Source organism: Schistocerca gregaria, unplaced genomic scaffold, assembly GCF_023897955.1.
Source record: "Schistocerca gregaria isolate iqSchGreg1 unplaced genomic scaffold, iqSchGreg1.2 ptg000224l, whole genome shotgun sequence".
Classification (NCBI taxonomy): Eukaryota; Metazoa; Arthropoda; class Insecta; order Orthoptera; family Acrididae; genus Schistocerca; species Schistocerca gregaria.
In genome coordinates this window covers 4,103,149-4,113,242 of record NW_026061744.1, presented here as the reverse complement: position 1 = coordinate 4,113,242, position 10,094 = coordinate 4,103,149, and positions in this window count along the sequence as shown.

Here is a 10,094-nt window from a genome sequence, read left to right as displayed (position 1 = left end):
TGCTTTTCGTGTCTCCGCATACCGCAGCACGCGACATAGCTTTGCAGACGATAAGTACAATCGTTTCAGAGAGAAGAGCGACCAATGTGACGATCTGGCTTTAAGTCGATTCGATAACAAATGACGAATACGGACGGATTTCTCAGGTTTTACTACATATGAACACTTTTCACATTCTCCCGTGCAACTCGGCTGCTAGTCCTCCTTTCATGCAGATTCTTAAGGTCCTAGCTCATGTCCAAGGCACCAAAGCCAGCTAAAAAGTCCATAATGGATACCTAAAACTTGAATTGTACTACTTCTTACTGGCTATTACATTAAATTAGATGCTTCATCTGTGTTTTACTATGGTGGTTTTAGTGTCTCCGCATACCGCAGCACACGTCATATCTTTGCAGACGATAAGTACAACCATTTCAGAGAGAAGAGCGGCCAATGTGACGATCTGGCCTTATGCCGATTCGATTAAAAAATGACGATAACGAACGGATTTTTCGGGTTTTTACTGCATATGAACACTTTTCACATTCTCCCGTGCAACTCGGCTGCTAGTCCTCCTTTCATGCAGAATCTTAAGGTCCTAGCTCAAGTCCAAGGCACCAAAGCCACCTAAAAAGTCAATAATCGATACCTAAAACTTGAATTGTACTACTTCTTACTGGCTATTACATCAACTTAGAAGCTTCATCTGTGTTCTACTATGGTGCTTTTAGTGTCTCCGCATACCGCAAAACGCGACATAGCTTTGCAGACGATAAGTACAACCGTTTCAGAGAGAAGGGCGGCCAATGTGACGATCTGGCTTTAAGTCGATTCGGTAACAAATGACGTTAACGGACGGATTTCTAGGTTTTTACTACATATGAACACATTCCACATTCTCCTGTGCAACTCGGCTGCTAGTCCTCGATTCATGCAGAATCTTAAGGTCCTAGCTCATGTCCAAGGCACCAAAGCCAGCTAAAAAGTCAATAATCGAAACCTAAAACTTGAATTGTACTATATCTTACTGGCTTTACATCAACTTAGAAGCTTCATCTGTTTTCTACTATGGTGATTTTAGTGTCTCCGCATACCGCAGCATGCGACATAGCTTTGCAGACGATAAGTACAACCGTTTCAGAGAGAAGAGCGGCCAATGTGACGATCTGGCTTTATGTCGATTCGGTAACAAATGACGAAAACGGACGGATTTCTAGGTTTTTACTACATATGAACACTTTTCACATTCTCCCGTGCAACTCTGCAGCTAGGCCTCCTTTCATGCAGAATCTTAAGGTCCTAGCTCATGTCCAAGGAACCAAAGCCAGCTAAAAAGTCAATAATCGATACCTAAAACTTGAATTGGACTACTTCTTACTGGCTATTACATCAACTTAGAAGCTTCATCTGTGTTCTATTATGGTGCTTTTAGTGTCTCCACATACCGCAGCACGCTACATAGCTTTGCAGACGATAAGTACAACCGTTTCAGAGATAAGAGCGGCCAATGTAACAATCTGGCTTTAAGTCGATTCGATAACAAATGACGAAAACGGACGGATTTCTAATGTTTTTGCTACATGTGAACACTTTTCACATTCACCAGTGCAACTCGGCTGATAGTCCTCCTTCATGCAGAATATCAAGGTCCCAGCTCATGTCCAAGGCACAGAAGCAAGCTAAAAAGTCAATTATCGATACCTAAAACTTGAGTTGTACTACTTCTTACTGGCTATTACATCAACTTAGAAGCTTCATCTGTTTTCTACTATGGTGCTTTTAGTGTCTGCGCATACCGCAGCACGCGACATAGCTTTGCAGACGATAAGTACAACCGTTTCAGAGAGAAGAGCGGCCAGTGTGACGATCTGGCTTTAAGTCGATTCGATAACAAATGACGAAAACGGAAGGATTTCTAGGTTTTTACTACATATGAACACATTCCACATTCTCCCGTGCAACTTTGCAGCTAGTCCTCCTTTCATGCAGAATCTTAAGGTCCTAGCTCATGTCCAAGGCACGAAAGCCAGCTAAAAAGTCAATTATCGATACCTAAAACTTGAATTGTACTATATCTTACTGGCTATTACATCAACTTAGAAGCTTCATCTGTGTTCTACTATGGTGCATTTAGTGTCTCCGCATACCGCAGCACGCGACATAGCTTTGCAGACGATAAGTACAACCGTTTCAGAGAGAAGAGCGGCCAATGTGACGATCTGGCTTTAAGTCGATTCGATAACAAATGACGAAAACGGACGGATTTCTAGGTTTTTACTACATATGAACACATTCCACATTCTCCCATGCAACTCGGCTGCTAGTCCTCCTTTCATGCAGAATCTTAAGGTCCTAGCTCATGGCCAAGGAACCAAAGCCAGCTAAAAAGTCAATAATCGATACCTAAAACTTGAATTGGTCTACTTCTTACTGGCTATTACATCAACTTAGAAGCTTCATCTGTGTTCTACTATGGTGCTTTTAGTGTCTCCGCATACCGCAGCACGCGACATAGCTTTGCAGACGATAAGTACAACCGTTTCTGAGAGAAGAGCGGCCAATGTGACGATCTGGCTTTAAGTCGATTCGGTAACAAATGACGAAAACGGACGGATTTCTAGGTTTTTACTACATATGAACACATTCCAGATTCTCCCATGCAACTCGGCTGCTAGTCCTCCTTTCATGCAGAATCTTAAGGTCCTACCTCATGTCCAAGGCACCAAAGCCAGCTAAAAAGTCAATAATCGAAACCTAAAACTTGAATTGTACTATATCTTACTGGCTATTACATCAACTTAGAAGCTTCATTTGTTTTCTACTATGGTGCTTTTAGTGTCTTCGCATACCGGAGCACGAGACATAGCTTTGCAGACGATAATTATTACCGTGTCAGAGAGAAGAGCGGCCAATGTGAAGATCTGGCTTTAAGTCGAGTCGATAACAAATGACGAAAACGGACTGATTTCTCAGGTTTTTACTACATATGAACACTTTTCACATTCTCCCGTGGAACTCGGCAGCTAGTCCTCCTTTCATGCAGAATCTTAAGGTCCTAGCTCATGTCCAAGGAACCAAAGCCAGCTAAAACGTCAATAATCGATACCTAAAACTTGAATTGGTCTACTTCTTACTGGCTATTACATCAACTTAGAACCTTCATCTGTGTTCTACTATGGTGATTTTAGTGTCTCCGCATACCGCAGCACGCGACATAGCTGTGCAGACGATAAGTACAATCGTTTCAGAGAGAAGAGCGACCAATGTGACGATCTGGCTTTAAGTCGATTCGATAACAAATGACGAAAACGGACGGATTTCTAGGTTTTTACTACATATGAACACTTTTCACATTGTCCGTGCAACTCTGCTGCTAGTCCTCCTTTCATGCAGAATCCTAAGGTCCTAGCTCATGTCCAAGTCACCAAAGCCAGCTAAAAAGTCAATAATCGATACCTAAAACTTGAATTGGACTACTTCTTACTGGCTATTACATCAACTTAGAACCTTCATATGTGTTCAACTATGGTGCTTTTAGTGTCTCCGGATACCGCAGCACGCGACAGAGCTTTGCAGTCGATAAGTACAATCGTTTCAGAGAGAAGAACGACCAATGTGACGATCTGGCTTTAATTCGATTCGGTAACAAATGACGAATACGGACGGATTTCTCAGGTTTTACTACATATGAACACTTTTCACATTCTCCCGTGCAACTCGGCTGCTAGTCCTCCTTTCATGCAGATTCTTAAGGTCCTAGCTCATGTCCAAGGCACCAAAGCCAGCTAAAAAGTCCATAATCGATACCTAAAACTTGAATTGTACTACTTCTTACTGGCTATTACATTAAATTAGATGCTTCATCTGTGTTTTACTATGGTGGTTTTAGTGTCCCCGCATACCGCAGCACACGTCATATCTTTGCAGACGATAAGTACAACCATTTCAGAGAGAAGAGCGGCCAATGTGACGATCTGGCCTTATGTCGATTCGATAAAAAAATGACGATAACGAACGGATTTTTCGGGTTTTTACTGCATATGAACACTTTTCACATTCTCCCGTGCAACTCGGCTGCTAGTCCTCCTTTCATGCAGAATCTTAAGGTCCTAGCTCAAGTCCAAGGCACCAAAGCCACCTAAAAAGTCAATAATCGATACATAAAACTTGAATTGTACTACTTCTTACTGGCTATTACATCAACTTAGAAGCTTCATCTGTGTTCTACTATGGTGCTTTTAGTGTCTCCGCATACCGCAGCACGCGTCATAGCTTTGCAGACGATAAGTACAACCGTTTCAGAGAGAAGAGCGGCCAATGTAACGATCTGGCTATAAGTCGATTCGATAACAAATGACGAAAACGGACGGTTTTCTAATGTTTTTGCTACATGTGAACACTTTTCACATTCTCCCGTGCAACTCGGCTGATAGTCCTCCTTTCATGCAGAATATCAAGGTCCTAGCTCATGTCCAAGGCACAAAAGCAAGCTAAAAAGTCAATAATCGATACCTAAAACTTGAGTTGTACTATTTCTTACTGGCTATTACGTCAACTTAGAAGCTTCATCTGTTTTCTACTGTGGTGCTTTTAGTGTCTGCGCATACCGCAGCACGCCACATCGCTTTGCAGACGATAAGTACAACCGTTTCAGAGAGAAGAGCGGCCAATGTGACGATTTGGCTTTAAGTCGATTCGACAACAAATGACGGAAACGGAAGGATTTCTAGGTTTTTACTACATATGAACACATTCCACATTCTCCCGTGCAACTCAGCTGCTAGTCCTCCTTTCATGCAGAATCTTAAGGTCCTACCTCATGTCCAAGGCACCAAAGCCAGCTAAAAAGTCAATAATCGATACCTGAAACTTGAATTGTACTATATCTTACTGGCTATTACCTCAACTTAGAAGCATCATCTGTTTTCTACTATGGTGCTTTTAGTGTCTCCGCATACTGGAGCACGAGACATAGCTTTGCAGACGATAATTACGACCGTTTCAGAGATAAGAGCGGCCTATGTGATAATCTGGCTTTAAGTTGAGTCGATAACAAATGACGAAAACGGACGGATTTCTCAGGTTTTTACTACATATGAACACATTCCACATTCTCCCGTGCAACTCAGCTGCTAGTCCTCCTTTCATGCAGAATCTTAAGGTCCTACCTCATGTCCAAGGCACCAAAGCCAGCTAAAAAGTATATAATCGATACCTAAAACTTGAATTGTACTACTTCTTACTTTCTATTACATTAAATTAGATGCTTCATCTGTGTTTTACTATGGTGGTTTTAGTGTCTCCGCATACCGCAGCACGCGTCATAGCTTTGCAGACGATAAGTACAACCGTTTCAGAGAGAAGAGCGGCCAATGTAACGATCTGGCTATAAGTCGATTCGATAACAAATGACGAAAACGGACGGATTTCTAATGTTTTTGCTACATGTGAACACTTTTCACATTCTCCCGTGCAACTCGGCTGATAGTCCTCCTTTCATGCAGAATCTTAAGGTCCTAGCTCAAGTCCAAGGCACCAAAGCCACCTAAAAAGTCAATAATCGATACCTAAAACTTGAATTGTACTACTTCTTACTGGCTATTACATCAACTTAGAAGCTTCATCTGTGTTCTACTATGGTGCTTTTAGTGTCTCCGCATACCGCAGCACGCGACATAGCTTTGCAGACGATAAGTACAACCGTTTCAGAGAGAAGGGCGGCCAATGTGACGATCTGGCCTTAAGTCGATTCGGTAACAAATGACGAAAACGGACGGATTTCTAGGTTTTTACTACATATGAACACATTCCACATTCTCCTGTGCAACTCGGCTGCTAGTCCTCGATTCATGCAGAATCTTAAGGTCCTAGCTCATGTCCAAGGCACCAAAGCCAGCTAAAAAGTCAATAATCGAAACCTAAAACTTGAATTGTACTATATCTTACTGGCTATTACATCAACTTAGAAGCTTCATCTGTTTTCTACTATGGTGATTTTAGTGTCTCCGCATACCGCAGCATGCGACATAGCTTTGCAGACGATAAGTACAACCGTTTCAGAGAGAAGAGCGGCCAATGTAACGATCTGGCTTTATGTCGATTCGGTAACAAATGACGAAAACGGACGGATTTCTAGGTTTTTACTACATATGAACACTTTTCACATTCTCCCGTCCAACTCTGCAGCTAGGCCTCCTTTCATGCAGAATCTTAAAGTCCTAGCTCATGTCCAAGGAACCAAAGCCAGCTAAAAAGTCAATAATCGATACCTAAAACTTGAATTGGACTACTTCTTACTGGCTATTACATCAACTTAGAAGCTTCATCTGTGTTCTATTATGGTGCTTTTAGTGTCTCCACATACCGCAGCACGCTACATAGCTTTGCAGACGATAAGTACAACCGTTTCAGAGAGAAGAGCGGCCAATGTAACAATCTGGCTTTAAGTCGATTCGATAACAAATGACGAAAACGGACGGATTTCTAATGTTTTTGCTACATGTGAACACTTTTCACATTCACCAGTGCAACTCGGCTGATAGTCCTCTTTCATGCAGAATATCAAGGTCCCAGCTCATGTCCAAGGCACAGAAGCAAGCTAAAAAGTCAATTATCGATACCTAAAACTTGAGTTGTACTACTTCTTACTGGCTATTACATCAACTTAGAAGCTTCATCTGTTTTCTACTATGGTGCTTTTAGTGTCTGCGCATACCGCAGCACGCGACATAGCTTTGCAGACGATAAGTACAACCGTTTCAGAGAGAAGAGCGGCCAGTGTGACGATCCTGCTTTAAGTCGATTCGGTAACAAATGACGAAAACGGAAGGATTTCTAGGTTTTTACTACATATGAACACATTCCACATTCTCCCGTGCAACTTTGCAGCTAGTCCTCCTTTCATGCAGAATCTTAAGGTCCTAGCTCATGTCCAAGGCACGAAAGCCAGCTAAAAAGTCAATAATCGATACCTAAAACTTGAATTGTACTATATCTTACTGGCTATTACATCAACTTAGAAGCTTCATCTGTGTTCTACTATGGTGCATTTAGTGTCTCCGCATACCGCAGCACGCGACATAGCTTTGCAGACGATAAGTACAACCGTTTCAGAGAGAAGAGCGGCCAATGTGACGATCTGGCTTTAAGTCGATTCGATAACAAATGACGAAAACGGACGGATTTCTAGGTTTTTACTACATATGAACACATTCCACATTCTCCCATGCAACTCGGCTGCTAGTCCTCCTTTCATGCAGAATCTTAAGGTCCTAGCTCATGGCCAAGGAACCAAAGCCAGCTAAAAAGTCAATAATCGATACCTAAAACTTGAATTGGTCTACTTCTTACTGGCTATTACATCAACTTTGAAGCTTCATCTGTGTTCTACTATGGTGCTTTTAGTGTCTCCGCATACCGCAGCACGCGACATAGCTTTGCAGACGATAAGTACAACCGTTTCTGAGAGAAGAGCGGCCAATGTGACGATCTGGCTTTAAGTCGATTCGGTAACAAATGACGAAAACGGACGGATTTCTAGGTTTTTACTACATATGAACACATTCCACATTCTCCCATGCAACTCGGCTGCTAGTCCTCCTTTCATGCAGAATCTTAAGGTCCTAGCTCATGGCCAAGGAACCAAAGCCAGCTAAAAAGTCAATAATCGATACCTAAAACTTGAATTGGTCTACTTCTTACTGGCTATTACATCAACTTAGAAGCTTCATCTGTGTTCTACTATGGTGCTTTTAGTGTCTCCGCATACCGCAGCACGCGACATAGCTTTGCAGACGATAAGTACAACCGTTTCTGAGAGAAGAGCGGCCAATGTGACGATCTGGCTTTAAGTCGATTCGGTAACAAATGACGAAAACGGACGGATTTCTAGGTTTTTACTACATATGAACACATTCCAGATTCTCCCATGCAACTCGGCTGCTAGTCCTCCTTTCATGCAGAATCTTAAGGTCCTACCTCATGTCCAAGGCACCAAAGCCAGCTAAAAAGTCAATAATCGAAACCTAAAACTTGAATTGTACTATATCTTACTGGCTATTACATCAACTTAGAAGCTTCATCTGTTTTCTACTATGGTGCTTTTAGTGTCTTCGCATACCGGAGCACGAGACATAGCTTTGCAGACGATAATTATTACCGTTTAAGAGAGAAGAGCGGCCAATGTGAAGATCTGGCTTTAAGTCGAGTCGATAACAAATGACGAAAACGGACTGATTTCTCAGGTTTTTACTACATATGAACACTTTTCACATTCTCCCGTGCAACTCGGCAGCTAGTCCTCCTTTCATGCAGAATCTTAAGGTCCTAGCTCATGTCCAAGGAACCAAAGCCAGCTAAAAAGTCAATAATCGATACCTAAAACTTGAATTGGTCTACTTCTTACTGGCTATTACATCAACTTAGAACCTTCATCTGTGTTCTACTATGGTGCTTTTCGTGTCTCCGCATACCGCAGCACGCGACATAGCTTTGCAGACGATAAGTACAATCGTTTCAGAGAGAAGAGCGACCAATGTGACGATCTGGCTTTAAGTCGATTCGATAACAAATGACGAATACGGACGGATTTCTCAGGTTTTACTACATATGAACACTTTTCACATTCTCCCGTGCAACTCGGCTGCTAGTCCTCCTTTCATGCAGATTCTTAAGGTCCTAGCTCATGTCCAAGGCACCAAAGCCAGCTAAAAAGTCCATAATCGATACCTAAAACTTGAATTGTACTACTTCTTACTGGCTATTACATTAAATTAGATGCTTCATCTGTGTTTTACTATGGTGGTTTTAGTGTCTCCGCATACCGCAGCACACGTCATATCTTTGCAGACGATAAGTACAACCATTTCAGAGAGAAGAGCGGCCAATGTGACGATCTGGCCTTATGTCGATTCGATTAAAAAATGACGATAACGAACGGATTTTTCGGGTTTTTACTGCATATGAACACTTTTCACATTCTCCCGTGCAACTCGGCTGCTAGTCCTCCTTTCATGCAGAATCTTAAGGTCCTAGCTCAAGTCCAAGGCACCAAAGCCACCTAAAAAGTCAATAATCGATACCTAAAACTTGAATTGTACTACTTCTTACTGGCTATTACATCAACTTAGAAGCTTCATCTGTGTTCTACTATGGTGCTTTTAGTGTCTCCGCATACCGCAAAACGCGACATAGCTTTGCAGACGATAAGTACAACCGTTTCAGAGAGAAGGGCGGCCAATGTGACGATCTGGCTTTAAGTCGATTCGGTAACAAATGACGTTAACGGACGGATTTCTAGGTTTTTACTACATATGAACACATTCCACATTCTCCTGTGCAACTCGGCTGCTAGTCCTCGATTCATGCAGAATCTTAAGGTCCTAGCTCATGTCCAAGGCACCAAAGCCAGCTAAAAAGTCAATAATCGAAACCTAAAACTTGAATTGTACTATATCTTACTGGCTTTACATCAACTTAGAAGCTTCATCTGTTTTCTACTATGGTGATTTTAGTGTCTCCGCATACCGCAGCATGCGACATAGCTTTGCAGACGATAAGTACAACCGTTTCAGAGAGAAGAGCGGCCAATGTGACGATCTGGCTTTATGTCGATTCGGTAACAAATGACGAAAACGGACGGATTTCTAGGTTTTTACTACATATGAACACTTTTCACATTCTCCCGTGCAACTCTGCAGCTAGGCCTCCTTTCATGCAGAATCTTAAGGTCCTAGCTCATGTCCAAGGAACCAAAGCCAGCTAAAAAGTCAATAATCGATACCTAAAACTTGAATTGGACTACTTCTTACTGGCTATTACATCAACTTAGAAGCTTCATCTGTGTTCTATTATGGTGCTTTTAGTGTCTCCACATACCGCAGCACGCTACATAGCTTTGCAGACGATAAGTACAACCGTTTCAGAGATAAGAGCGGCCAATGTAACAATCTGGCTTTAAGTCGATTCGATAACAAATGACGAAAACGGACGGATTTCTAATGTTTTTGCTACATGTGAACACTTTTCACATTCACCAGTGCAACTCGGCTGATAGTCCTCCTTCATGCAGAATATCAAGGTCCCAGCTCATGTCCAAGGCACAGAAGCAAGCT